The 23000-nt window shown below is 38.7% G+C and overlaps 1 protein-coding gene across 2 annotated transcripts in view; it reads left to right on the forward strand.

Moving 5' to 3' along the window:
* Window positions 1–23000, forward strand: part of SCN9A (sodium voltage-gated channel alpha subunit 9) — a 185675-nt gene that overhangs the window by 5708 nt on the left and 156967 nt on the right. The window lies entirely within an intron of this gene.

Here is a 23000-nt window from a genome sequence, read left to right on the forward strand (position 1 = left end):
TCAATGGCTGGGGCTGAGGTGGGCCAAAGCAGGAGCTAGGAGCTTCATTCGCATCTCCCATGTGGGTACTTGGCCCAAGTACTTGGCCATCTTCCACTGTTGTGCCCAAGCTATTAGCAGGGAGCTGGATTGGAAGTGGAACAGCCTGGACAGGAACTGGCATCCACATGGGATGCTGGTGTCAGAGGCGTCTGCTTTACCTGCCATGTCATGACTCCAGACTCTGTTATGGCTTTTTTTTTTTTAAAGCAGAAAGTGGAATACCTTTACATTTTTAAAGTAACATAACAGGGAGCCAAAAATACCATATATTCTTGTTAAACATACCATTACTTTAATTTTAATTTCATCCCTATCATTTTATGATTTCCTTTTATTGTGGCATGTGTTTGAGAAGCTGCTATGAATGCTTCTTTAGAATGTCTCCTTGGATTTTTTGCAAAGCTTTCTGTATCATGTATGAAAATATTGCACCCCTTATGGTTCATGTGGAAGTTTAGAGGGAGTGAGTACAGTTACTGTATACCTAGCCTAATACCCCTCTCTGCAATGAATGCCTTCCCCCTTTTATCTTTTTCCTCCTTCTTTTTATTTATTTGAGAGGTAGAGTTATAGAGAGTGAGAGGTAGAGACAGAGAGAGAGGTCTTCCATCTGCTGGTTCACTCCCCAAATGGCCACAATGGCTGAAGCTGGGCTGATACGAAGCCAGGAGCTTCTTCCAGGTCTCCCACGTGGGTATAGGGGCCCAAGCACTTGGGCCATCTTCTGCTTTTCCCAGGCCATAACAGAGAGCTGGATTGGAAGAGGAGCAGCTGGGACTAAAATTGGCTTTTTAATACATGGTTGAGCTAAAGTAACCTGTATCTGTAATATTATAGCAAAACATTTGTTATATATTTTGTTATACTAGAAGAGAGGCGTTCATAGACTCCAAGTACAAATAAATAAATGATAAATGTTTAGGAAATGGAAATACAAATTATCTTATTTTACTTTATACTTTGAAGACATTGAATTATCACATTATACCCCATAAATATGTATAATTATTATGTGTCAATTATAAATAAATTTTAAGAAATAACATATAACAAGCCATGCAATTACAGTACTAGAGAATATAAAAAAAGAAAGGTTGAAGATTATTTAAATGTTCATTTTGAATACTGATTTTTGGTAGGTATATTTGTGTTAAACCAAAACTGAGTTTAGGATGGGAATTTGTGGCCATTACAAAAAGTGTGGAAATTTATATTCATTAAATAAAAGTTAAAAAAAGTGTATATTTTTCAATAAAAACAACCACTTAAGAGGTTGAATGACTGCTGGATGCCACTGTACTACTCTAATTTTGCTTTTCCATGATTAGAATATTTTATTTCCTTATGAGGTAATAAGAACCGGAAAAGGCACTTTTTCAAGATAGATGAGAGTTGGAAAAAAAGAAGAGTGGTGTCATTAAAAGGGATATGTTTAAAGAAAAGGGATGTGTGCATGAAATATCTGGTGGGAAGTCCATTCAGAAATGGAAAAGACACAGGCAATGAAATTGTACATGTCCTGGAAATTAAGGGGTGGAGAAACAGACAGCAATGTGATCTAGACATTCTTCATTAGAGGAGTACAAATATTTATAGAACCACAAATTGACAAAGTCACATATAACCGAATCACAGTATTTACTGTCACATTGAATCAATTATCTGTCATTTAAAGTGTTTCTTTTACATCAGTAATTCAAAAAATTTACCCTACAGGGCCTTAAAACAAATTTTTGGAAATTTATTTATGTTACATTAATGTTTGGATGTTTTTTTGTTTAACATATGTTATCAATTTATACTATACTTTGAGTAGGATATAAAACCAATGGAAACACAGCCCCTGAATTCCATGATATAATGCCATCTTTAATGGTGATTGTGGATCACTAGCTTATCCACTAGAATGCTAAGGTTTTATAAGTATAGAAAAAAATGGGCCAGCGCCACGGCTCAATAGGCTAATCCTCTGCCTGCAGCGCCAGCACCCCGGGTTCTAGTTCCGGTTGGGGCACCAGATTCTGTCCCGGTTGCCCCTCTTCCAGGCCAGCTCTCTACTGTGGCCCTGGAGTACAGTGGAGGATGGCCCAAGTCCTTGGGCCCTGCACCCGCATGGGAGACCAGGAGAGGCACCTGGTTCCTGGTTTGGTGCACCGGCCGCAGCGGCCATTGGAGGGTGAACCAATGGCAAAAGGAAGACCTTTCTCTCTGTCTCTCTCTCACTCACTGTCCACTCTGCCTGTCAAAAATAAATAAATTAAAAAAGTATAGAAAAAATATTCTTTCATACCTTAAGAGTGGCTGTCATAAAAATATATGTTGGTGAGGGTATAGAGAAATTGGAACCCTTGGATACATGTGGTGAAGTCATATGGAAAATAGAAAACAGTACCTAAGTTCTTCAAAAAAATTAAAAATGGAACTAACATATACTCCTGGGTATATATGTAAAGGAATTGAGCTCTGGATCTCAAAGGTATATCTGTACTCCCATGTTCACTGAAGCATTATTCATAATGCTTTCAAGACAAGATATAAAAGTAATCCAAAAATCTATCATCAGGTGAAAGAATAAAGACAATGTAGTAGGTACATACAATACAATATATTCGGAATAAAAATATGAGAAATTCTACCATTTCCTACATTTATGTGAACTTGAATGGACCTGGAAGACATTATACTTAGTGAAGTTAAGCCAATTGTAGAAGGACAAAGACTACATGATTTTATTTGTATGATGTATCTAAATTTGTCAAAGTTAAGGAAACAGAAAATAGAACAGTGGTTCCAGAAGGTAGGGGGAGGGAAAAAATGAGGGTTTTTCACTGTGATAAAGTTACTATTATACAAGAGGCACATGTTCTAGATATCCTGTAGATAACTGCAGCACAGTGCCTGTAGTTAACATGAGTACGGCAGTATACAGGTAGGGGGATAGATCTCATGTTATATGTTGTTATTGCCATCACTGAAAATAAATAAAATATACCAAAGGGACATAACAAAACTTTTGGGGGCAGGCATGGCATACTGGGTTAAGCTGTAGCTTGGAATACCCACATCCAATATTGGAGTGCCTAGTGGAGTCTCACTTTACTTCTGATCCAGCTTCCTGCTAATGAGCCTGGGAAGGCAGTGCATGATGGTCCAAGGACTTGGGCCCTTGCACCCACGCTGAAGACTTGGATAGAGGTTCAAGCTCCTGGCTTCAGCCTGGCCCACCCTGGATGTTGTGGACATTTGAGTAATGAACCAATGGATGGAAGATTAATTCTCTCTCTCTCTCTCTCTCTTCCCTTTAAAGTATATGAAAATATATGAATATTTTTAAAAAAAGAAACTCTTGAAAGTGATGGATATGTTTATTACCTTGACTATAGATAGGGTATGAGTATATGCATATGTCAAAACAAGAAATGATATACATTATATATAGTCTTTTTAAAATCAGTTTTACCTCACATTGTGAACGTTGTGGCTCAGTAGGTTAAACCAGTGTGTGGTATGCTTACAAGCCGTATCAGAGTGACAGTTCAAGTTCTAGCTCCTCCACTCTTTTTTGTTGTTGTTGTTTGTTTGTTTTTTTGTTTAATTATTTATTTATTTTTTGACAGGCAGAGTGGATAGTGAGAGAGAGACAGAGAGAAAGGTCTTCCTTTTGCCGTTGGTTCACCCTCCAATGCCCGCCACGGCCGGCGCGCTGTGGCCGGCCCAGCACGCTGATCCGATGGCAGGAGCCAGGTGCTTCTCCTGGTCTCCCATGGGGTGCAGGGGACAAGCACTTGGGCCATCCTCCACTGCACTTTCCTGGCCACAGCAGAGAGCTGGCCTGGAAGAGGGGCAACTGGGACAGAATCCGGCGCCCTGACCGGGACTAGAACCCGGTGTGCCGGCGCCACTAGGTAGCTCCTCCACTTTTGATCCAGCTTCCTAGTAATGTAATGTATCCTGGGAGGCAGCAATGATGACTCAAGTACTCAAGTACTTGAGTTCCTAATACCCATGTGGGAGACCTGGATGGAGTTCCAGTCTTCTGGTTTCAGCTCGGCTCAGCTCCTGCTGTTGTGACACTTTGGGGAGTGAGCCAGTAGATGAAAGTGTTTTGTCTCTCTCTCCTCACCACTCCCCACCACTCTTCTTTCCTCCCTCCTGTGCTCTCCAGTTCTCTTTGTCTCTCTGCCTTTCATTTGAATGAAAATATATAAATACATATTTTAAAAAATTATACTCCAATAGAGCTTGCAAAAGAGAAACCACAACTTGTTCATATTGTTGACCCTACACAATGTCTTTGATACCATCATCGTTAATGCATATACAGAATAAAAAATACATATGTGCTATACAACTGCATGTTTTTTTTTTGTTAAAATCACCATTTTTCTCTGGAACTTTCGAAGAATACTGGAGAGATGAGTTAATAAAGCTTAGTAATTTGTCCAGCTTTTACCATTACTAGGGCTGGAGAAACAATGATATTTCTTATTTCTTATTCATGAAAAAAGGTGGGTTCACTAACTCTAGATAACTATATTTCACCTTCCTTGCACTAAAGTGCTACAATATTTTAGCATGTATTGAAATTGGTGCATAAAAAGGCTTGAACCTGAAAGCTTTCCTAAAGGTGAGGATTATAAATTGGAGGACTTGCTTTGGCAAGTGGCAGATAAGAAAAAGCACAGTTTAGAGCTCAATTTCCAATTGATTTAACTGGGACTGTCGCTAAGCCCTATATGATTGGCCTCCAAAATGTGTAGGTCAGGAGTTGTCAACCAACTCCTGAAGTTTGTGGGGAGCATGTCCTGGCTGAGATCCCAAGGGCAGAGGTGAAGGCAGGCCGATTCACTAAAGGGTAATTTCCAGAACTCTAGGCATTGCTATTTTCAGCATTCTTTATGTTTCCTGGGATTTAGTAGAGTTTCTTCTTTCTTCCCTCTTCCTTTTTTCCGCTCTTCCTTCAGAAGATATGAGGGGTTTTCAATAAGTTTATGGAAAATGTATATTAAAAGGTATGCATAGATTTCAAAAACTTTTGCACTAAAATAAATATATCTTTTAATTTCATTTTTTACATATTCTTTGCAATTTCCCATATATAGATTGTGTACATGTACAGAAACTATTAAAAACTCTGTAGATAAGATAGTAAACAAAACATGGAGATTTGATGCTTACTTGAAAAGAGGGAGAGCGAGAGCAAGAGTGAGAGCAAGAGGGAGGGAGGGAGAGAGAAATTTTTTATCGGCTTGTATGTTCTCCAAATGCCCATGATGGTTGCTGCTGGACCAGATTGATTCAAGAAGCCAGGAAATCCATCCAGGTGTCCCACATGGGTGGAAGGGACCCACTACTTGAGCCATCATTTTCTACCTTCTAGGGTGCTCACATAGGTAACTGGAACTGGGAACAGGGCTGGGACTTGAATGTAGGAACTTGGATGTGGGATTCAGGCATCCAAAGGGGTTGCTTAACTGCTAGGCCGACAACCAACCTTGATACTAGCTTTGAGAGAAAGATAATGCGGGAATATTTTTCACTACTCTCTATCATTGTATTTTAAAATATGCTGTGAAGGAAAAGGGCAGAAAGAATTGAAGGAAGGAGATATTCTTTATAAAGTGTTTAGAAAAACCTCCGAGAGGCAGTATGAGAGCAGAGACATGAAGGAGCTAGCTAAGCAACTGAAGAATCATTCTAATCACAGGGAAGAGCAACTGCAAAAGCCCTCAGTTTTGTCTGACATGTTTACAGAGCAGTAAGAACATCAGTGTGAGTGAAATGCAGAGCAAGGTTGAGGACAGTAGAAATTGAAGGCTCCCTTTCAATTTTTTAAAAAAGATTTAATTATTTGAGAAGCAGGGTAACAGAGACAGCTTAAAGGATACAAGGAAATTTTTCCATCCACTCATTTACTCCGAAATGGCTGGGACAGCTAGGGCTACACTAGGCTGAAGCCAGGAGCCAGTATCTCCATCCAGGGTCTCCCAGGCTGGTGGCATGGACCCAAGCATTCGGGCCATCTTCTGCAGCCTTCTTAGGTGCATCATCAGGAAGCTGGATCAGAATCAGAGGAGCCAGGACTTACGCTTGCACTGCACTCTGGAATGCCAGCATTGCAAACAGTAATTTAGTCCACTAGGCCACAATGCTAGCCCCCTTCTCTCAATTTTAGAAAGATTACTAAACCTTTCACAAAGTCGATGTGTTAAATCAATGCCATAATGACCGACATGGGACAAATTTTGGGAAGGAATGAATGTGTATTTTTTTTGTTTGTTTTTGTTTTTGTTTTTTGACAGGCAGAGTTAGACAGTGAGAGAGACAGAGAGACAGAGAGAAGAGTCTTCCTTCTGTTGGTTCACCCTCCAAATGGCTGCTACAGCCGGCGTGCTGCGCTGATCCAAAGCCAGGAGCCAGGTACTTCCTCCTGGTCTCCCATGTGCATGCAGGGCCTAAGCACTTGGGCCATCCTCCACTGCCTTCCCGGGCCACAGCAGAGAGCTGGACTGGAAGAGGAGCAACCAGGACAGAATCCGGCACCCCAATTGGGACTAGAACCCGGGGTGCCGGCGCTGCAGGTGGAGGATTAGCCAAGTGAGCCGTGGCGCCGGCCTGTCATGTATTAGTTTTAAATGTTTTATATCCTATTCTCTCTGAGTTGGGTGTCTTTATTCCTATTTAGGATAAAAGGGACTAACATGGCAAATTTTAAAATTCAAAAGTATGTTTATCTAATTTAATTCTGGAAATGAAAACAATGATACAGTAATATTTTCCTTTTTTTACATTAATCTTTATGTGTAATGGGCATAGGAAAGAGTGGTACTGCATAACATAAAGGATACAGCAAACATATACAGGGGAAAACATCCACATCCTCTCAGGGTTGAGACACTGTTTACTGCTGTGACTCCAACATTCTGTTGAGTCACTCTTATAGGTAGATTTCAGGGAATGCTGTGATTTTTTTTAAACATTACAATAAAATACGCTTTACATGTACTTGCTATTTTAAGTACTTTACAGTGTACAGTTTAGTGGCAATAACCCCACTGCCACTGTTGTATGACCAAAACCACTATCCATCTTCAAAACATTTTCATAATTTCAACCTAACTCTCTGCCCATTATTAACTTTATTTCTCCCTCACTTTAGCCCACGAGGGCCACTGCTCTCCTTTTTTTCTCCACTAGGAATTTAACTACACTGTGTATCTCATACGAGTTGAGTCATACAGCATGTTTCCTTGTGAATCTGGCTGATTTCATTTATCATGACCTTTTTTTTTTTTTTTTTTGGACAGGCAGAGTGGACAGTGAGAGAGAGACAGACAGAGAGAAAGGTCTTCCTTTTGCCGTTGGTTCACCCTCCAACGGCCGCTGCTGCCAGTGCGCTGCGGCCAGCACATCGCGCTGATCCGAAGCCAGGAGCCAGGTGCTTCTCCTGGTTTCCCATGGGGTGCAGGGCCCAAGCACTTGGGCCATCCTCCACTGCACTCCCTGGCCACAGCAGAGAGCTGGCCTGGAAGAGGGGCAACCAGGACAGAATCCGGCGCCCCGACCGGGACTAGAACCTGGTGTGCTGGCGCCGCAAGGTGGAGGATTAGCCTAGTGAGCCACGGCGCCAGCCAATTTATCATGACATTTTCAAGGTTCATTCACTCTACCTGGTATCAGAATTTCATTCCTTAATATTCTGTTTTATGTATATGTCAGATTTTTTTTATTCATCTATTTTTGAAAATTTGGTATTTCCACATTTAATTTGTTGTGATTAATGCTACTGTGAACACTGGTAAACAAATGTCCATATGAATGATTGCTTTTAATCGTTTGGGGCATATATCCAGAAGTAGAATTGCTCCATGATAATTCTTTGTTTAATTTTTTGAGGAACCACCAAACTGTTATCCACAGCAGGTGTACAATTTTACATTCCTACCAGTAATCCACAAACATTCCAGCTTCACATTTTTGCCAACATTTCTAGTTCTTTTTTACTAATAGCCCTTACACTGGGTGTGACATAGTGTTTTGTTGTGGTTTTGATTTGGATTTCCTTAATGATTAGTGATCTTGAGCATCTGTTCTTTTGTTTATTGACTGCATTCTTTGAAGAAATGTATCTTCAAGTCTTTTGTACATTTTCTGATCAGGTTCTTTTGGATAAGTTAGAGGAGTTCTTTGCATGTTGCCACTATTAATCCCTTATCAGGTATATGATTGGAAAATATTTCCTGTCATCTGTGTGTTGCCTTTTCCATTTTGGATAGTGACCTTTTTGCAAGATTCTAGTTTTGATGAAGTCCAGTTCACCTATTTTTTTTCCTTTTGTTTGTGCTGTTGGTGCATATCCAAGGTATCATTGCCAAATTCAGTGTTCTAAAGTTTTCCCCTACGTTTTTCATTTTATTGTTTTAGCTCTTATGTTTTGGTCAGTGACTATAGATATTCTATAGATTTTTTAAAAAAATATTTTATATATTTGAAAGGCAGAGTTAGAGAGAGTAGGAAAGAGATTTTCCATCCTCTGGTTCACTCCCTAAATGGCCACAATGGCTGGTGCTGAGATGATCCAAAACCAAGAGCCATGGCTTCTTCCAGGTCTCCCATGTGGGTACAGGGGCCCAAAAACTTAGGCCACTCTTTGCCACTTTCCCAGAAGCACTAGCATAGAGCTGGATTTGGAGTGGTGCAGCTGGGACTGGAACCAACATCCATTTGTGATGCTGATACAGGTTGTGGCCTTAACCATCTGCACCATACTTCCGGCTCCTATGGATTCCATGAGAGTCTCAAACTTTCCCTCATCCACTGCTTCCAGAGATCTGGATTTTAATTTCAGTGTGCCTTACTCTGAACGTTTGCCTTTTCTTATAAGCTCCATCTCTTTTTATTTCTGGTATGCTAGGATTCAAATTATTGAATTGTTGGAAGAATATGCTAGCAATTTAGAGGAATTTCTTATGGGCAAAGAATATTATATATTCATCTTCTCATAACCTCTGATAGGGATCCTTCTTTTTTTTTTTTTTTTTTTTTTGACCAGTAATCTTATGGAGAAATGTGTGGGTTTAGTCTCTTCCTCTAAGAACTCTGCTTCCTTGCCTGTTTAATACATTCAGGGTATCTTTATTTTTCTAATCCTGGGTATTAAATGATATGATTATAAGGATTCTACCTTGCTATTGGTATAATCCCAAAAATCACTGACAATGCTTTGTACAGACTGGATACTCAGGGATACTTGAGTTGGTGAACAAATGATTAAATTAATAAAAAAGAAACATATTGTTTCCCTTAGTGCCATTTCTACTATTGAAAACCTTGCATTTATTTTAATAAAGCAAGGTCAAAAACCATTTCTATTCTTAAGGAAGATGCTAATTCTTCATTCAATTTTGTTAGAAGTATTTTAGAATTGAAGTTTGAAGCTTCCTGTCTATTAGACAGTCCTTAAAGAGGTCAGGTGCTTAGGTAATACTTTTTGCCAATTGGATAGCTACCAGCAAATGAAAAAATGATCACCAAAAAGGAAACCTATTAAAGTGAAATGAACACTATGAGAAACGGTGACTTGATCAGCCCTCACCCTGACTGTTGATGAGCAACTTGATATGTTACCCTCTTAGTATTTTTTTTGTTTGTTCTACTTAATACCTTTGGTTGAATACTGTAATCAATACACAATTCTTCTTAAGCACTGAAACTTAACTGAAAAGTGATCGCTGTTAAATATAAGAGTGGGAATAAGAGAGGGAAGAGATGTGCAATTCGGGACATGCTCAAGCTGACTTACCTCAAACGGTAGAGTTAGAAACATACCAGGGGATTCTAATTCAATCCCATCGAGGTGGCATGTACCAATGCCATCTCACTAGTCCCAGTGATCAATTTCTGTTCACAATTGATCATAATGATAGGACTAAGAACCAAAGGGATCACATAAACAAGAATAGTGTCTGCAAATACTAGCTGATAGAATAAAAAAGGGAGAGAATGATCCAACATGGGAAGCAAGATACACAGCAGACCCATAGAATGGCAGATGTCCTAACAGCACTCTGGCCTCAGAATCAGCCCTAAAGGTATTTGGATCTGGCTGAAATGCCCATGAGAGTATTTCAGGCATGGAAAGCCAAGACACTCTGGGGAAAAAAAAAAAAAAAAAACAACAACAACAAAAAAACTAAAAAACCTAAATGAAAGATCTCCAGGAGTGAGATCCCAGTGGAAAGAACGGGTCATCAAAGAAGGATGTACCTTTCTCTGAAGGGAGGAGAGAGCTTCCACTTTGACCATGGCCTTGCTTAAAAATGATCAGAGTCAGTGAACCCAGGGGGCTTCCATAGCCTTGGCAGCTCATGACAAGAGCCTAGGGTGATTACTGAGGCCATAAACAAGAGTGTCAATTTGTTAAGTCGACAACAGGAGTCACTGTGCACTTACTCCTCATGTAGGATGTTTGTCCTTAGTGTGCTGTACATTGTGATTTAATGCTATAACTAGTACTCAAACAGTATTTTTCACTTTATGTTTCTGTGTGGGAGCAAACTGTTGATATCTTTACTTAATGTATGCTAAACTGATCTTGTGTATATAAAGAGAATCGAAAATGAATCTTGATGTGAATGGAAGGGGAGAGGGAGTGGGAAAGCGGAGGGCTGCGGGTGGGAGGGACGTTATGGGGGGGAAGACATTGTAATCCATAAGCTGTACTTTGGAAATTTATATTCATTAAATAAAAGTTAAAAAAAAAAAGAAAAAGAAAAAATGATGACTAATTAAGGAAACTCAAAGTCATTGAATAAATTTTACTTTGGCATGAAAATATGACAAACATATTTTTTCATGAACACTTCAGCACTTTAACAGAACAGTATTTAAACAAAGTAAATATTATAAATGAATATTACACACATTTGCCTTTGGATTGTTTCTTACTCTTTTCCTAATCAGATATTTTCTCGATTATAAATTAAAAAAAATAGGATTTATTTTTATCCCCATTTACTTGTTATTCTGTGGCCACCATCTAATGTGGAATCTTCTTTATGTCATTAAGCCTGTTGACATCATTGAGGTTCTGAGCATCTTGCCTCAAATGCCTATCATACATTAAATTAACGAATATTTTTAAAGATTCATTTATTTATATGAAAGAGTTACAGCCTAAATATTCTGTAATTGAGGAATGGCTAAATAATTTTGGTTAACATATATAATAGCTATTTGTGAAATTGTTTTAAAAAGAAGTGGCAGTCACCATATTAACTCTTGAACCATTTTTAGTTGTTTTTTGCATAGGGTGTAAGGTAAAGGTCTTGTTTCATACTTTTGCATGCTGAGGTCCAATTTTCCCAGCACCATTTCTTAAAGAAACTGTCCTTCCTCCAGAAATTGATTTTAGCTATTTTGTGAAATACTAGTTTTAGATGTATAGATTGACTTCTAGAGCCTCTTTTCTTTGCCATTGGCCTACATTTCTATTTTTCTGCCTGTATCAGTCTGTTTTGATTATAACTTCCTTGTAGTTTGTCTTGAAATCTGTTATTGTGATGACTCCAGCTTTGTTTTTGTCATTTTAGATTCCTTTAGCTATTAAGGGTCTCCCTTGTGTTTCCATATGAATTTTAGCATCTTTTAATCTAGATATGAAAACAATGTGGTTGGTATTTTGATTGGGATTGCACTGGATCTGTAAATTGCTTATGTGTCATGGAAATTTTGATGCTATTAATTTGTATAATCCATAAATATAGAAGATTTTTCCATTTTTATGTCTTCTATTTATTTCTTTAATGTTTTATAATTTTCATCATAGATATCTTTGACCTTCTTGGTTAAATTTATTCCAACCTATTTAAATATTTTGTAGAATTGTGAATGCAAATGATCTTAGAAGTTCTTTTGCAGCTATGGCATTGTCTGTGTATACAAAGGCTATTGATTTTTGTATGTTGATTTTATATTGTGCAGCTTTAACAAGTTCTCTTACGAGCTTCAATAGACTCTTAGTGGAGTCTTTTGTTTCCTTTCTATATAGAATCATGTCTTCTGCAAACAAGGATAATTTGACTTCTTCCTTTCCATTTTGTATCCCTTTGATTTTTTTTCTTGCCTAATGGCTCTGGCTAAAACTTCCAGGACTATACTGAATAGCAATGGTGAGAGTGGGCATCCTTGTGTTTTTACCATTCAATAAGATGCTGGTTGTGGATTTGTCATAAGTTGCCTTGATTGTGTTGAGGAATGTCCCTTTCATACCCAGTTTGCTTAAGGTATTTTTTATTACAAACAATATTTTATTAAATGGTTTCTCTGAATCTATTAGATAATCATATTGTTTACATTCTTCAGTTTGCATATTTTCTGGATTCTTAAGTTGTTAATTTCCAGCTTCATAGCATTGTGTTCAGAAAAGATGCATGGCATGATTTCAGAGCTTTTTTTATTTTTAATTTACTGAGACTTGCTTTATGGTCTAGCATATGGTTTATTCTAGAGAAAATCCCATGCACAGATTAAAAGAATGTGTATTCTTCAACTGTGGCGTAAAACCTTCTGTAGATATCAATTAGGTCCAATTGGACCATCGTGCCAATTAGATCTATTGTTTCTTTGTTGATTTTCTGTCTAATTAATCTGTCCATTAATGAAAGTGGGTGTTGAAGTTCCCCATTTTTATTTTATTGGAGTCTATTTTTCATTTGTATGTATTCATATTTGTTTTAAATAGCCGAGCACCTGTCATTGGTTGCATATACATTTATTATAGTCACATCTTCCTGTTGAATCAATCCCTTATTCATTACATAATGCCCTTCTTTGTGTCTTTTTTTAAAGTTATTTATTTGAAAGGCAGATTTACAGAGAGAAGGAGAGACAGAGTGATCTTCCAACCACTGGTTTGGTCCCCAAATGGCTACTACAGCTGCAGTTACGGCTGCAGATCCACAGCCAGGAACTTCTGGATCTTCCATGTGGTTGCAGGGGCCCAGGTACTTGGGCCATCCTCCACTACTTTCCCACGCACATTAGCAGGGAGCTGGATCAGAAGTGGAGCAGCCAGGACTCATCCCCTGCCCCTATGAGATGCTGGCATGGCAAAGGCAGCTTTACCTGCTATGCCACAATGCCTGCCCCTTGTTTATCTCTTTTAACAATGTTTCTGTTAAAGTCTATTTTGTTGGATATAAGGATGACTACTTTAATATTTTGTAACTTTCATCATAATGATCTTACACCTCCTTGGTTAAATTTATACAAATGTACTTAATTTTTTTGTAGTTGTTGTGAATTGGACTCATCTTAAATGTTCTTTCTTGTGGGGCCCAGGCTATGGAATTCTAGGCCAAGTCACTGTCTGTGGTACCGGCATCCCATATGGGCATTGGCTCCTGTCTTGGTTGCTCTTCTTCCAATCTGCTCTCTACTATGGCCTGGGAAAGCAGTGGAAGATGGACCAAATACTTGGGCCTCTGCACCTGTGTGGGAGTCCAAGAGGACGCTCATGGCTCCTGGCTTGGATCAGACTAGTTCTGGCTATTGCAGCCAACTGGGGGAGTGAACCAGTGGATAACAGACCTTTCTCTCTGTCTCTCCCTATCTGTCTGTAACTCTACTTCTCAAATAAATAAATAAATAAATAAAATCTTTTTAAAAAAGTTTTTTTCTAGCATAATGTTTCTGACTAAAACTTCCAGAACTATACTGAATAGCAATGGTGAAAGTTTGCACCCTTGTCTGATTTGGATTGTAGTTGAAATCTTATCTCCTAAGATTTTGGGTTTGGTCTATCTTTGTTTTCTAGGTCCTTGAGATGCATTGATAGCTCATTTATTTGATGCCTTTTGAATTTCTTGATGTAGGCACCAATTGCTATAAACTTCCCTCTTAACACTACTTTGTCTGTTTTCCATAATTTTTTTAAAGATTTATTTATTCATTTGAAAGGCAGAGTTACAGAGAGGCAGAGACAGAGACAGAGGCAGAGGCAGAGAGAGAGAGAGAGAGAGAGAGAGAGAGAGGTCTTCCATCTGCTGGTTCATTTCCATCTGCTCATTGCAATGGCTGGAGCTGGGACAATCTGAAGCTATGAACCAGGAGCATCTTCTGGGTCTCCCATGCAGGTGCAGGGGCCCAAGGACTTGGGACATCTTCTACTGCTTTCCCAGGCCATAGCAGAGAGCTGGAACAGAAGTGGAACAGCTGAGACTCCAACTGGTGCCCATATGGGATGCCGGCACTGCAGGCTGAGGCTTTATCCACTATGCCACAACATTGTCCCCAAGATCTAGTATAGGATTTCACTCTCAAGCTCAGCACAGCTTCCTGATAATGCACCTGGGAAGGTAGTGGAAGATGGTCCAAATTTCTGGGTCCTGTACCCATGTAGGAAACTCACATGAAGCTTTGGGCTCCTAACTTTGCCCTGGCCCAGCCACAGGGTTGAGCCATCTGTCTGTCTGTCTGTCTGTCTCTCTCTCTGTAACTCTGTTATTCAAAAAAAATTAAATATTTTTAAAAACAACTCTTCAAAATAGGTCTGGGGTAAACGTGAATGAATGAATGAGGTAAGTAAAAGTATTTTGAAACTACAATGTGTATAAATTATGTAATATTATTAGCCTTAGTTAGAATAGAATTACCTGAATTAAAGAAATTTTACTATAAAAATTCTAAATTCAATAAAGATTGTGCAGATGTTAGGTTTCTCAAACAATGAGAAAAGAGGTGAAGCAAAGATTGAGTTGGACAGTTCCATTTAAAATAAACAAGCTCTCTCAGCCTCAGTTTAGACTGCTGGGACTGTAGGAATAGCTCGTTCTTAAACATTTGTTTTCCAGAAATATAGTATGAAAATAAAACTCTACACCCTGCACCAGGAGAAAACAACACATATGTATCCCAAAATGAATATCTTAATTGTAAATGATGTCATGGTTCCTTTAATAATAATTATGTGTTTGTTTTCAAAAACCAGGTCCACCAAAGACAGAAATTAAAAGACAATAGCTAGCCAAACAAAACAAAACACAAAAAAGAAATAGGCTTTTGTGGATATTTTCAGCATAAAAATAACCCTTACTAAGGAAGAAATAATGAATATCCCAATAGGAAACATACCAGGAGAATAAGCATATTTACCACTTATAGAAGAGCTAGAAATATTCCATGGAATGAATTTTCTGTCAAATCGGGGAGCAGTTTTTAATGGACCATACTTAGTAATGTGTGGTTATAAAAGATATATGCTTATATGTTGCTAGAAAGAATATAAATTTCCACTGCATTTCTGGAAAGCATTTTATCAGTGTGTGTATACATATGGAAACAAATTAGATACCTCAAACTATCAACAGAAATTTTCTTTGAGAAGGTTCAATTTAGGTTTCTTTCTTTTTAATATTTTTGAAATTTGCTAGCAATGAAAGTTTGTTTTATTGATATTTAAGCTTACCAATAATTCCAGTAAGTTGAGTGTATGACTGCCTGCAAAAGATTGTACTTTAAATTTAATGACATCATAATATATTCTGTATAACTTGGCATTGTCATTTGCATACCCACTTTAAGTAAGTTGTATTATTTCATAGCAAAAATACATTGTACTAATCAATAATTATCTGTACCAAGGTATATAAAACAAATAAAATACTAATCTGTAAGAGGTTCAAATCTTTGGTGATTTGTCTCATCCAATGTATGTTTCAAAAACAATATTATTGATTTTGAGGTGATAAAGCATTTTTGAAAACAGGGAAGAAAAACCACCTAAAACATCTTCAGCTTTCTGTCCCGGTTGCCCCTCTTCCAGGCCAGCTCTCTGCTGTGGCCAGGGAGTGCAGTGGAGGATGGCCCAGGTGCTTGGGCCCTGCACCCCATGGGAGACCAGGAGAAGCACCTGGCTCCTGCCTTCGGATCAGCGCGGTGCGCCGGCCGAGGCGGCCATTGGAGGGTGAACCAACGGCAAAGGAAGACCTTTCTCTCTGTCTCTCTCTCTTACTGTCCACTCTGCCTGTCAAAAATAAAAATAAAAATAAAAAAAATATAAAAAAGATTATTTATTTATTTGAAAGGCAGAATTACAGGCAGGCAAAGGTTGAGAAAGAGAGAGATCTTCCATCACTGGTTTACTTCCCAGAAAACTGCAAAGGCCCTGAAGCCAGAAGCCTGGGGCTTCTTCCAGGTCTCCTACATGGGTGCAGGTGCCCAGGGACTTGGGCCATCCTCTGCTGCTTTCTCAAGCACATTAACAGGGAACTGGATGTAAGTGGAGCAGCCAGGATTCCAACTGGAACCCACATTGGATGCTGGCACTGCAGGTGGCAGATTAACCTGCTATGCCACAGCGCCAGTCCCTCAGTTTTAGCTTTTGCTATGACTTTGGTAATTCAAACTTAGAAAATTTTGAAGTGTAATTAGTGTCTACTATATTTGCCCACCGTCACCTCTGACCAAGCTTTTCACTTTACTGGTTATGATCGGAAGAAAGCTACTTTAATTAAATAAACCCAATCAGACGGTGTTTTGTGTTTTGGTGTTTGGAAATTGGCCGTAATAAAACTTTTACTTTTCTTACACACACCAATCTAAATGTAAGGTTGGGAATGGCTTTGTTTCTAAATTAAAAATAACATTTCTGATAAAATCAATGAAAGTTATCTATCATTGCTAAGTATTTGAAGATGCCCCCAAAATATTGAAAAATCTTTAGCAACTTCTTTAAGTAAAATGTGCCGAAAAGTCAGTGTTATATATGTGTGGTGTGTGTGTGTGTGTGCATGCGAATACATGTTCTTAAAGGCAAGATAACCGGACACTTTGCCTCTTTAAGTGTTTGGGTTAGGAAAAGTACTCCATTGTCTTCTTTGATCAAACATTTGTAGCAATTCTGTATGATGTGCCACATACAGTACTATATTTTGGTCACAAAAGATGCCTAAGACAAATTTTCAGTGTAAGAAGCTTTAGAATCTAGTTGAAGGAGACAGATTGATGGAAGAAATGAGACATTGTGGGAGATGGAGTAAAAAACCTGTGTTAGGCAACTATTGAAAGCTCAAAGCAGGTAGGAGATAGGAGAAAGGGAAATGCTGATGACGAGTTTGATGTATATTGGAAGGAAAGAAAGGAGATGAGGTCGGACCTCTCAATTCAAGAGATGTTGAGCTGAATATTAAAAGACAAGTAATCAGATGTTCAGTATAGCTGGATCTGTTTAGACAGAGGAAACATAAGAATGCATGAATAATCTGACTGCCCTCTGGGGAAATAAAATATTGAGTGATGTAGCTGGAATGTAGATGGCAAATAGGGGACAAGAGGAGGCTGTCAGCACCAGTTTAGGAAAAGTCTTCCTTCCATGCCAGACCACAGATGTGGCAGGATATCCTGTCAATAGTACTCCACTGTGAGGTATTTTTTTTAAATTAGGCAAGATGATGAAATTTTCCAATGTAATGGCTGGATCTCTTGTTCATCAAATTAATATCATATAATTGATCCAAACTTCATTGACATTACCCAATTAAAGATTTTAAAGCATTTTTATAGCACAATTGTATTTTCAAAAACAATTCTCCAGTGCTTCAATAAGAAAAACAGATACATTGGAAAGATGAGCATCATGGAAATTTGAAATACTGGTTTTGAGAAAATAATTCATTGTTTGAACAACCTGTAAAGCTCGTAAATTGAAAACAGCAACATGGCCCATCTCGCTCACACAGAAGTGATACCCAGTTTTCAATCATAGGCAGCAACAGATGGAGCAGCACAGAAGTCCGGAGATCCCTTAGAGCTGGAGTGCTCATTAGAGCCTGTTCTTAAGATGGCTTTTTCGGAATTTCTTATCTTTCTTAAAGATTTGTATTAACATGATAGGCTCAGTATCCCTTTATAACTGGGTAGAGGAAGAGTATCTTGAACAGTGTGTAGGAGAGAATATCTTTATTTATTTATTTATTTATTTACAGGCAGAGTTAGAGAAAGACAGACAGAGAGAAAGGTCTTCCTTTTCCATTGGTTCACCCCCTAAATGGCCACTACAGCCGGCGCTGCACTGATCCGAAGCCAGGAGCCACGTGCTTCCTCCTGGTCTCCCATGTGGGTGCAGGGCCCAAGCACTTGGGCCGTCCTCCACTGCCCTCCCGGGCCACAGCAGAGAGCTGGACTGGAAGAGGAGCAACTGGGACTAGAACCAGTGCCCATATGGGATGCCAGCGCCTCAGGCAGAGGATTAACCAAGTGAGCCGGCAAGGAGAGAATATCTTACAATGCTATTTTAACTAAGTACAAAACAAATTTAAAGCAGAATACTTTTAATCAATTCATAAAATTCTAATCAAGATATATTTAATAAAAGCAAGATGTATTTTTTTGTTGTTGTTGTTATACAGAGAGAGGAGAGGCAGAGAAAGAGAGAGAGAGAGGTCTTCCATCCGATGGCTCACTCCCCAATTGGCTGCAACGGCCAGAGCTACGTCGATCTGAAGCCAGGAGCCAGGAGCCAGGAGCTTCCTTTAGGTCTCCCACGTGGCTGCAGAGGCCCAATTACCTGGGCCATCTTCTACGACTATCAGCAAGATGTATTTTAATTAATGATTGATATTTTCTGAGGGAGATGATTTTCTGAAATAATACTTTCATATTCCTATATGGGATTTAAGGTTCCAGCTAAGGAGTTATTTGATGTCTTAATTGCGTTCTTGATGCTTTATGCTGTAGTAATATTTTGAATCATTTATTTATTTGAAAGGTAAAACATCAGAGAAAGGAAAGAGAGGGAGAGATTTTCCAGTGTTGGTTCACTTCCCAAAATGGCCGTACCAGCAAGGTCCTGGCCATACTAAAACCAGGATCCAGGAACTCCATCCTGGTTTCCCACAAGGGTGGCAGGGTCCAAAACTTGGATCAATTTCTGCTGCCTTCTAGATGTATTAACAGGAAGCTAGATTGGAAGATGAGTAGCCAGAGCATGAACTGACAGTCCGATAAAGGATACAGGCATCAAAAGTAGTGGCTCCAACCACTGTGCCACAATGCTGGCCCCATGTTTAAAATTTATTGCCATATTAATTTGCCGTGATGTTTCATGTTTAAGCCTTCCTTGTTATTTACACTGCATGTTGTATGCTTTATTTCATTTCACATAGAAAGGGATGCTTGTATCAACCATATAAATATTTGTTGAATAGAGCTATCTTTAAAATATACCATTAAGCCAGCATGATTATATCTATTATAAATCTTTTATTTTGTTGTTAAGGAGGAGCTGTGTACAATATGCTCAACAATGATAATAATCAGGAAAATACAAATCAAAACCATAGTGAGATACCACCTCATTCAAATTGGAATGATTATTGTTAAAAAGGCAAATGATAACAAGTCTTAGGATGTGGAGAAAAAGGAACTCTTCCAAATTTATGGAGATGAGAATTAGTACAGCTATTATGGAAAATAGTATTGTGGTTCCATAAAAAAATTCACTGTCATATAATCTAGCAATCCCAGTTCTAGGTATATACTTAAGAGTAATAAAATAAGTATGTTGATAACATTTCTATACTCCCATGTTTATTGCAGCACTGTTTTCAACCGCTAAGATGCAGATTCAACCTAGGTGTCACTGAAGTGTAAATGGATAAGGCAAATGTGTGATATAGATGCAATGGAATACTAGTGCATCGTAAAAAGAAGGAAATGGTGTCATTTGTGACAATGTGGGTGAACCTGGATGAACTTGTTGAATGAAGCAAGTTAAACACAAAGACAAATACTGCGGGACCTCACATGTATATATGAAATCTAAAAACACTGGTCTCATAGAAGTAGAGAGTAGAATGGTGATTGCCAGGTGATTGGGTGGTTACGGAGGGGAAGATAGGGAGATGTGGGCCAAAAATGTATAGTTAAATAGGAGGAAGAAATTCAAGAGATCTACCCATATTGTAGTGCCAGGTGACTATAGTTAATGATATTTTATGGTTTGAAAAACGTGGAGTGGGTCTTCAGTGCTCTCACTACAAAAATAACGATGTGAGGTAATACATTTTTTTGACTTGCTAGATTTATCTACTACACCATGCATATACAAAGCATCATTTTGTACATAGTAAAGACAGATAATATCATCTGTTAATTAAAAATTTAAATCTTATACACTATTCAAATTAGGATACAGAGACATTAATATTCAAAGTTAGCAGTTCCCTTTACCCCTATTTTATAGGTTTAGGGTTTATTTCTAGAGATTTCCAATACAGCATCAATATTATATATGCCCCTTAAGAAATATGCTGTAAAATGAAGAGAATAGGGAAGTGCATTTATGACATGGGGTAACTCTATTACATTTTATATGATATTTTTTACCTTATCTTACAACAATCAACAATATACCACAAAATACTGGAATGAAAAATGAACCTTCAAATATCATTGCATTTTTTTGCATATGAACATATTTCTTAGGTGACATCAAGTATGTTGATGATGATCTTCATATAATTATTTAAAACCCTAGAATGAAATTTGTCTCCATTCCAATCAAGAAAGATAAGACATTTGGGGGGTGGGGCAAAAATCTGTCTGGTAATTCAACCTAAGCATCTGGTCACCTGGCTCACAGTTTGGATTTGGTGAATCTGCATGCCTCTTTCTACCCAACCCCCAGTCTAATGACTTGGGTGATCTGCTTGCTGTAATCGCTTGTCCATAGCAAAGATGGATGGATCGGTCAGGGAATTCTCTACCAGCTCTGCTTCTCTGAAACCACAAAGTCAGGAAATGTAATCAGAGTGCTCAGCTGAACCAGAGCAAGAGCTTTCCTAATGGGGAACTGTGACTTGAGAAATCGTATCCATTAGATAAAGTGATTAAATATGCATCAGTCCTTTGGCAACAGTGCCATAGAGATATTGCGGTAGAGCATTAGCACGTGACCCATCTGTCCTGCTTGAAAAAGAAACATGTTTTTGTCTTTGACATATTATCCCTAAATTCCTCAGCTTAGTTATAGGGAGCTGTGTTTCTGTGAAGGGTTGTATGCCATTCATGAGTTTTTGTGAACTCTTAATTTTCCTGTTGATAAACCTTATAAAGAAAATGTTGCTGCGATACTAGCCCCCTATTTTGTGGGTTTTTTCCTTTTTGTGTTTTAGGCATTTTATACTTCAACTTGTTTTGTTCAGTTCTTCCACTCAAAACATTTTGTCCAAAAATTTTCTCTTTTTTACTTAGACCTGCAATGCATACAGTTTATTTTTAGCTTTCCAGACAAGCTATTTGTGTTTAAAATAATGCTTAAAAATTTTTGGTCACAAAAAATAGCACTATCAAAGAAGAATTCATTCTGTACTTATAGTTCTAGAAATCCCTGTTTCTTACTCCTAGTTATAACCATCTTTCAATTAATAATAAGCTGCCCTTCGTATATTAGTACACTGTGTGCTAACACATTTGAGGTGACACATATATTTAGAATGTGCTTTTTGAGTTATGACTAATTTTTTTTTAAAGATTTTCTTGATTTGAGAGGTAGAGTTACAGACAGTGAGAGGGAGATACAGAGAGAAAGGTCTTTCATCCATTGGTTAACTCCCCAGATGGGCACAATGGCCGGAGCTACACCAATCTGAAGCCAGGAGCCAGGAGCCAGGAGCCAGGAGCTTCTTCCAGGTCTCCCATGTGGCTGCAGGGGCCCAAGGACTTGGGCCATCTTCTACTGCTTTCCCAGGCCAAAGCAGAGAGCTGTTCTGGAAGTGGAGCAGCCAGGAATAGAACCTGCACCCATATGGGATGCTGGTGCCACAGGCAGAGGATTAACCTACTGAACCACAGCACTGGCCCCTATGAATAATCTTTTACTTTTTCCCTAGAACTATCAGCAGGCCACTGCAAGATGACTGAGTGAAAATGTGTTTACCATCATGAAATCATGGGTAACTAAGTTGACAGTGCCATTGTAAAATATGCTCTACATCCTCACAGAGAAGTTCCCGGAAGTTCAATTTGATGTGTTTGGGATAATAGAAACAGCTAAATTATAGAAATTAATTGCCACTTACACAGTTTTATTAGTGAATTACTAGAGCATACACCTATAAACACAAGTTCTTCACCACCTCAAAACTTCTCCTCATTTTCTTTTTAAAGATTTTATTTATTTTATTTGAGAGTTTAGAGTTACAGACAGTGAGAGGGAGAGACAGAGGGAAATGTCCTTCTGCTGGTCCACTGCCCGAAATGGTCGCAATGGCTGGAGCTTTGCCGATCCCAAGCCAGGAGCCAGGTGCCCCTTCCTGGTCTCCCACGTGGGTGCAGGGGCCCAAGGACCCGGGCCATCCTCCACTGCCTTCCCAGGCCTCAGCAGAGAGTTGGACCGGAAAAGGGGCAGCCAGGACTAGAACCGGCACCCATATGGGATGCCGGCGCCACAGCAGAGGATTAACCTACTGCGCCACAGCGCCGGCCCCTCCCCATATTCTTAAATCTCTAAATCTTTAAATATAGCAGAGATGAAGAGATGTACCAGTGAGCACTAATTATATCATTTTATGTGGTTTAGAGATATGGCAGAATACCTAGATTCATGAAACCAAGAGGGTGGGGATATTGCACAAAAAGAGAAAGTTGTTAGGAACCAAAAACCAAGACAGAAGTGAAAAAGAAGTGCGTGGAGGGGCAACTTCACTAGTGTGTCTGATGCTCACTCTGGTTATGTAAAAGGTTCACATCACCTGTAAATTATGTATGAGGAAAAACAGAATCATAGAATTTTAATATTGTAAAGAACTTTCTAGGTGTCATTATCAATACCATTCATTTTGTAAATGCTCTTGTGACCAGAGATGCTTGAGTTATAGCATAGCAAATTATAGTCTGCAGACCAAGAATAACAAGGTTTCTGCCTGAAAAACATAGACGACCAAGCCTATTGATTTGAA

This window comes from Oryctolagus cuniculus, chromosome 3 (genome assembly GCF_051225735.1).
Source record: "Oryctolagus cuniculus isolate XC-2025 breed Fujian yellow rabbit chromosome 3, ASM5122573v1, whole genome shotgun sequence".
Classification (NCBI taxonomy): domain Eukaryota; kingdom Metazoa; phylum Chordata; class Mammalia; order Lagomorpha; family Leporidae; genus Oryctolagus; species Oryctolagus cuniculus.